This window comes from Nicotiana sylvestris, chromosome 11, assembly GCF_000393655.2.
Source record: "Nicotiana sylvestris chromosome 11, ASM39365v2, whole genome shotgun sequence".
NCBI classification, from domain to species: Eukaryota; Viridiplantae; Streptophyta; class Magnoliopsida; order Solanales; family Solanaceae; genus Nicotiana; species Nicotiana sylvestris.
Genome location: NC_091067.1, coordinates 10,958,884 through 10,966,972, shown reverse-complemented (window position 1 = coordinate 10,966,972; position 8,089 = coordinate 10,958,884). Strand labels below are relative to the sequence as shown.

At 39.8% G+C, this 8,089-nt stretch overlaps 1 pseudogene; it reads left to right on the top strand.

Moving 5' to 3' along the window:
- Positions 1 to 6,606: 6,606 nt before the first annotated feature.
- LOC104234114 (class V chitinase-like) overlaps positions 6,607 to 8,089 on the top strand; it is a 38,502-nt pseudogene continuing 37,019 nt past the window's right edge.

Sequence of the window (8,089 nt, the reverse complement as noted above, 5' to 3'; positions counted from 1 at the left end):
TACAAGAGCATGGTAAAAGGAAGAATACAAGAACACAGTAGGAGCCAACACACATAAAGGAAAAGGAAAGTCAGAAATCAATTAAACATTTCAGAAAAACCCTAGATCAGAAAAGAAAGACCTTAAAAAATAACTTTTGAAAGAAGAAATTGGGGAAATGGTTTGAAAACTCAAGTAGAGCATAGATATATAACAGATCTAAGCAAAATCGGAGAAAACCTCGAAGGGTTAGGGTTTCAGAAGAACTCTAGAATGAGAAAGGCTTTGAAAAGATGTCCGATCTGAGTCGGAGAAGTCAGAAACAAGCTCATAAGACCAGGATACGCTGGAGAAAAGCCGGAGATGGCCGTGAAACCTCGACCCGGCAAAGATTGAGTGAGAACCTTTGAGGTCAGACCCCGAATCTTCAAGTACCAAGTGTACAAGAGCAAAGGGAGGTGAGTTTAAGACTCCCATGGCCTGAGAAGCCATGGATTCCGGTGAGTTTAAGGTGGAAGACGGTGAGAGGGGGCTAGGGTTAGGGAAGGTTCGAGAGTGTTTGAGAGTTCAGAGGCGGCGGTTGGTGAGAAATAAAGTAGGGTTGGGGGGTATTTATGAATTAAAAAGGAAAAGGGAAATCGTGGCCGTTGATCAAAATGATCAACCGCCTGTATCAAAAGGGAAGGTCGGGCGGGTTAAATTAGTTGGGTCAGGGGTAGGTTAAATTGAAATTGGGCCGGTAAATTGGGGATTCGAAATTGGGTTAATTGGGGGGGGGTTGATTTGGGCTATAATTGGAAATGAAATAGGGCTAGTGTTTAAATAGCCGATTTTCCTCTTTTTATTTTATAAAAATAAGTAAAATGATTTCTGGAACAAATTAAAGGTACTAAATTAATTAATAATGTATAAATATTAAAGTAAAATATGGAAATCAATTTTTGTAATTATAAACGCAATCAAATCTTAAAGTAGGCTAAAATTGCAAGTATATGCAATTTAGCTTTAAAATGCTAAATAAATTTATAAAAATGTGCAAAAATTTATCTTAGCTATATTTTGGTATAAGTGTGAGAATAAGATTAATTATTCACCAAAATGATGATTTCGGGAATAATTATTAGTTTTTGTACTGCTAAAATGGGCAATAAATTAATTTAAAAAATCTTTTAAAAATTAGGAAAAAATACTAAAACACTTGGGCATACTTATATATGCATATTTATGCTATTTTGAAAGTATTTGCATGTAAAAATACATAGGAAAAAATTGGGTATCAACAGTCCACATACACCTCTATCTTCTTGTGTATCATATCATGGTAGATGGTTGTCATGGCTCTCATGTAAGTAGCCCCAGCATTCTTCAGACCAAATGGCGTCATCTTGTAGCAATATATCCCCCAAGGTGTGATAAAAGTTATTTTCTTTGCATCTTCTTCATCCATCTAGATCTGGTGATAACCTGCGAAGCAATCCACAAAGGATTGGAGTTCATGCTTGGCGCAATTGTGAATCAAAATGTGTATGTTTGGTAGTGGGAACTCGTCCTTGGAACTTGATCTATTTAAATCCTGATAGTCAACACATACTCTGATCTTCCCATCCTTCTTCGGAACTGGCACAATGTTAGCTAACCAAGTTGGGTATTCAACCACCCTAAGAACTTTGGCTTTGATCTACTTGGTAACTTCCTCCTTGATTTTATAACTCATGTCTGGTTTGAACTTTCTGAGTTTCAGCTTCACTGGCGGACACTTGGGATTAGTAGGCAACTTGTAAGCCACTATGGACGTGCTCAAACCGGTCATATCATACGACCATGTGAAAATATCATCATACTCTTTTAGGAAATGAATGTGCTCTTCCTTCTCAGTTGGTGACAAGTGAATGCTAATGCGATTCTCCTTGACGGTCTCGGCGTCTCCCAAATTTACTGCTTCGGTTTCGTCCAGATTGGACTTAGACTTATTCTCAAAATTTTCAACCTCCTTGACAATTTCCTTGGGTATCTCATCTTCTTCATCTGAATCACTATTCTCATGTTGCGTTGCCTCATTACATGTCACAGTCACTAATTCATCGGAAAAAGTAATAATGATGCTGTAGAAAGAAAAAGTGTAAAAATAGTAATGAATAATAAAGAGAAAATGCATTTGATTAAGACTGAAAAATCATCCAGACAAGTACGACTCAATGAATCGGGCATTTATTTTGAAACAAGTAAATCTTAAAACAAAATTACTGGAAATCTTAAATACCTAGAATGGCTATAGAAGTAAATTCTGCCAAGCTACCCAGCGACTCGGCAGGCTCGGGATGGTGTAGCGGTCCAATTCCTGAGAACAACTCCCTTTTTACAGTCTAAATGGTGAGGCCTTCTTCCTCCTCCTCCACAATTATGGCACCGCAGTCCTTGTCCTCATCCTCCAAGAACAAATTCTTCAACCCAGCTAGTGTTTCCTCTTCTGCAGTCCCCCATATCGTATCAGCTTGGTGGAAAGCTTGTTCCAAGCGTGGAACTGGTTGCTCGCAGAGAGTAGTACGGTCCACGCCGTGAAGGCGACCAATTTCTATACTCTTGCCATATGTACGGGTATCCTAGCTCAAAGGGGGTACCATAATTTTTCAGCTGTACCGGTTTAGAGATACCTTGGAGGTTCTTTCCCAACCCTTTGCCGGGTTCATATCTAGACCAGGACAATATGCTTTCTATTTTACTGCTCTACCATTTATCCTTCTTGACGGCATTGACCCGTTTAATGTGATGATAGGTTTCCCCTCCTAGCCTTCTTCTATATCTAATAGCTGGGATGGTTTGACTAGTGTAAATGGGGTTACTCCCATCATTGTGAATGATCACCTCCTGACAATTCCATTTGAACTTCACGGCTTGATATAGTGTGAAAGGCATGGCTCTAGCGGCATGGATCCATGGTCAGCCCAACAGAAGATTATATGAAGATGGTATGTCAAGCACCTGAAACTCGACGTCGAACCAAGTTGTCCCCATCTACAAGCAAAGGTTGATTTCCCCAATTGTGGCCCTTTGGGACACATTGAAAGCTTTCACGTTCATGCTTCCTACCCGTATTTCATAAAAACCTTTGTCCAACCTTTTCAGAGTGTCCAACAGACAAATATTGAGGCTTGAACCTCCATTAACCAAGACCCTGGCAATGAATTTGTCTTCAAATTGCACTGTAATATGCAATGCTCAGTTGTGATTTAACCCCTCAGGTGGTAGCTCATCTTCGTGGAAGATAATCTTATGACTTTCTAATACTTGCCCTACCATATTGGCCATTTCTCCACCTGTGATGTTATTGGGTACATAAGCTTTGCTCAGCACTTTCATTAAAGCATTCTTATGCGCCTCTGAATTGTTCAACAATGACAGGATAGATATCTGAGTTGGCATTTTGTTCAGATGGTCACCATTCGGTGGTGCTTGGTATGTGGGTGGAGGCGTTTGATAGATAAGTAGAGATTTTGGGCCCTGGGCCACCATTACTACCCCCAACATCTCTCTTCTTTGATATGCCACCTAATTGTATTGCCTTATTTGTGGCCTGTAGTGCCTCAAAATTCGTTACCATCACGCTCTTGATTACTTCTTTGATTCTTTCTCCAAGTTTGATGATATCAGAGAATTTATGATTTTCAATAACTATGAACCTTTCATCATATTGCGGATCATGTGCTCTGACAAAGAACTTGTTCATTTTTTCCTCATCCAAAGATGGCCTGACCTTGGCCGTTTTCGACCTCCAACGAGTAGCATATCCATGGGAAGTCTCAGTAGGTTTCTTCTTAAGATTCTAAATGTAGAAAACATCCGGTGTGTTCTCTATACTGAACCTGAACCGGTCCATCAAATTCGACACCATACTTACCCAATTGGACCATTTCTTGGGATCATGGTTGATGTACTAGGACAAAGCATCCCCAGTAAGACTCCTCATAAAGAGTTTCATTTGGATCTTTTCGTCTTTCCCGACCCCGACGAGTTTGTCGCAATAGGTCCTCAGATGGACTCTGGGATCACCTGTGCCGTCAAACATCTCAAATTTGGGAGGTTTGTATCCCTCTGGCAGTTCTACGTCTGGCTGTATACATAGGTATTCTTAGTTCAACCCTTCTATTCCTTTACCGCCTTGAACGCAGCTTGTCAATTTCTTGAGTTCCTCAGCCATGTTTTGAATGAGTAAGTCCTTCTCGTAGGATTCTGGTGTATAGGAGATTGGTTGGATAGATTGAGGTACAGTTTCCACATATATAGGGTTGCTTTGATGGGTGCCAGGGACTTGGGTGTAATGATGGTCATTGTTGGAGTTTTGGGGATCGGGAATGGGTTGTGGTGTGTTTTGGGGAGTGTGGTAAGCGGTGGCTGGTGGGTACTAAATTGGTTGATGAGCATGTTATGGCGGAGTTGGTATTGGCAGTGGATTGAGATTTTGGGGTGGAGTTGCGTATTCATTCGGCGCGGGAGGATTTTGTGGATGTTGGTTTTGTGTGTTTTGGGGAGATGCTAGGTTCTTTGTGTTTTGTTGGTGGATGTCGGGGACATTTAGGGCGAGTGACAAGTTTGCCAAGTTGCGAACCTGCTCAAGTTCTCCTTGCAGTTCCAGTATTTTTTGTTCCAGTCACATGACTAGATCATTTGGGGCCGGAGTACTACGACCATCTGAGGTTTCTGTGTTCTCAATATTCTCCTTTTGGATACCACTTAAGTCGTCCATTTTTTCTTTTCCTCTACCTTTTGTGTTGCTTGGAGGAGGAGGAGGTGGAGGGCCTCAAGATATGGTATGATACACTGATGAGGCCAGTATGAGTGCACCAACCTAAAGGGATGGGAATAATCAAAATAAGGAAAAACAAAAAAAGTAACAAGCTAGTGAGGATTCTGAAATGTTTGCAGTATTTAAACACATATTGCAGAAATGTAAATTCGTGTCCTAATTTGGGAGCCTCATTGTGCCCGAGGTAGGCCTAGTGACAAATAGATTAGGAGAACTTTAGATGCCAATAAATGCTTCATTTCATAATGTAAAAATAGACGAATGCTAAACGACACTGAGATAATAGAAAAATAAGTCACTACTGGCACTTGGCCTTATTACATTTTAGGAAAGCAAATAAATCTAATCTATTTGGTCTCGGAAGGACCTTCCTCGGGCTGAATGCTCTTGTCGATCAAATTCTCTAGTTCGCGTAGGTTCATCAGTAAGAACGCCTTTGCCAAATGTCCTCCTTCGTTTCCCTCAGCGTTCTTGCAGTCGGTGACTCTTTTCCTCACTTTTTCTTCCAATTCCAGCAGAATGTATTCCAGATATTCCAGCTTTTCGCTAGATTTGACGGCCTTCTCTTTCCATTCATTGATTTGGTCACTTGATGGAAGATTACTCCACCAGTCTAACAAGAGTGAGGGTGTTCTAACCATACCGAAGCTGGGGACCTCATTCCTTATTTTTTGTAAAACAAAGAGAGTTAGGCCCTTCTCCCTACCAGACTCGACTATTTATACATTTATGATTAGCATATTGACATTTAGTTCTCCAAATTATTTCATAGAATGTGGTTGTATCCGTTGGGATTATGGAAACCCTGGTGGACTTTGGATAAGGCTCATCTTAAAGAATCATTATGTGGACAACATAATTGATCCGACTAGGTTTGACCATGATACATACACAATTTTGATCATAGTAAGGTTACTATGAGGGTTTAGACTGGTACCCTCAAGCGGACAACTTGAGGGGGAAAGGCACGGAACCGTCGACTGCATCGCTGATCGACTGGTTTTACCGCAAATAAGCCTTTCCAAATTTAAGGGTAACAAATAGGAAGAGCGCAACCACTCATCAAGCATTGTTATAGGATTTAATACGCACGAGTGGAATATGATGTGGAACATGATTTATGCAGCAATAAATAGCATGTAGTCAAGTATTTGCACGTAGGAAAAAATAAATACAGTATTTAAATAACTGAAAGACAGTTACGGAAAAAGAAAACAAAGAGACAAGTCAGTTTCAGGAATAAAAGAGTCATAAATGCTTAAAAGAAAATAGACAGTTAGATCCAAATAAGGGGAAAAGGTATGGGATAAAACATGCTTGGACTAATTCACAAAAGATAAGTTCATTATGGTAAGAGCCTAAAGGTATCCCCAGTAGAGTCGCCATGCTGTCGCGCCCCCTTTTTTCCTCCGCGGAGAAAGTCCGGGTTCCGACGTTCATGGGGGTAATAACTCATTTCCTTTTGGGATTTGGATATTTGAAGAGTCGCGACCTAACGGATTATGGTAAGTTAGGGCACCTAGAGTGATTAATTCTTAGACTAGTTTGCATTACCAGAGATATAGGGTAAGGGCTCAAAATAACCTTGAGGGGAAGGTTTTAGGCACCCCTCTCGGTCCACAACGGTGGGTCCTGGCCGAACTTATACTTATGAAGTAGTCCTTTAACAAATAAGTAGTTGAAACACATAACTGCAAATAAAAGCATGTTGGACATTGTATGACTCAAAGAATTTGAACAAGTTGCATATAAAGAGTAAGGTTTAAACATCGGGAATCGGGAAAGAGGGGTCCTAGGTTGGTTAGCCCATAGGATCACCCCATACAATGCCTGGTAAACACTCCTCAATGAGGGGCTACACGTGACATTAGCACATAGTCATCATATCCTTTTCTACCCAATTCCCTCCCATTGGTCATAGCCTAAAGCGTTCTAGCAACCTTGAAAATGTCCTATGCGTGCAGTACCCGTCCCTTTCTTATGGTCCTGGAGGTATTTTAGGGCCTATACTTTTGGAAAGTTCTAGACCTTTCTAAGGTTTTAAAGGATAAAAGTCTAGGCGTCAATCAAGAACAAGTAGGATTGCATTTAAAGATAATAGATTATAGGCTCACAGTCACCTCTACAAATAGAACAAGTAAATGCACGTCTTCAAACAACAGTCAGGTATTTAGGAGAAAAATCCTAGAACATGATATCTAGGTGAGCAAGGATTATGCAATATTGACTTAGGACAAAGTGTAAAAGATACTATTTTGCTTGCCTACTGATTTACACCTATTGAATCTGGACAGTTTTAAATAACCAAAGCATAGTTTCAGAGTTGCAGAATTTAAATCGCCCTATAGGCTTGCCTAAACACAGAATAGTGAGGTCCTAAGAGCATGATATCTACATTGATGCAATAAAATAGTGTAGAATTTTAAACGTGCACTTGAGATACGATAGGCATGCTTTCTAGTGGTAGTAAATTAAGGCAGTATTTGAAAACTTATTTAAAGAAGCGGACAGTTGATTAAACCAGTTCAAAAGGAACTAACATGGATTAAACAGATTTGTTTAACTAAATTGATTTTAAGCTCTATAGGCAGGATTTCTAATTTTAATTCCTATAGGCATGGTATCTAATTGTTAAGAGCTGGTTTGCAAACTTATAGGCATGATTTCTAGTGAGACGAATGTAAATACATGCAGTAGCAGAAATTGAACTAAATCCTTTTACACTCTATAGGCATGATATCTAATTATAAAGCCATTTAGATCCTATAGGCATGATTTCTAATTATAAAGCCATTTAAATCCTATAGGTATGATTTCTAATTATAAAGTCATTTAAATCCTATAGACATGATTTCTAATATTGTGAAAACATAGAAAGTGCATTAACACAATCCTATAGGCATGTATTCTACCTGAATTACCCAACAGATATAACTACCCACCCCTTTTCACTAATCACCCTAATGTTGTTTGCAAATAATTATTACAGTCCGGCTAAATAAATTACATAAACAAGTAAAGGAAAAGAAGAAGTTAACTATAAGGAGCCTGAAGCAGTCCCAAATGATTTCCCAAGCCTCCAATAGCCTCAAATGCCAAAGTTCCATAGACAATGTCATGTCTAGATATGTCAGAGTTCCCTAAGGACCTCAAGGATCCTGGGCAGTGCTCACACCTAGACCTTTTCTCAACAATAACTAATTTAAGTACAGTGTGGAAGGGCCAGCTCTGACATGCCAGAGTTCAGAGAGATCTCAAGGATCTCAAGGCAGTACACATGCCACAGGGGCAGAACCTAATACTCTAGGA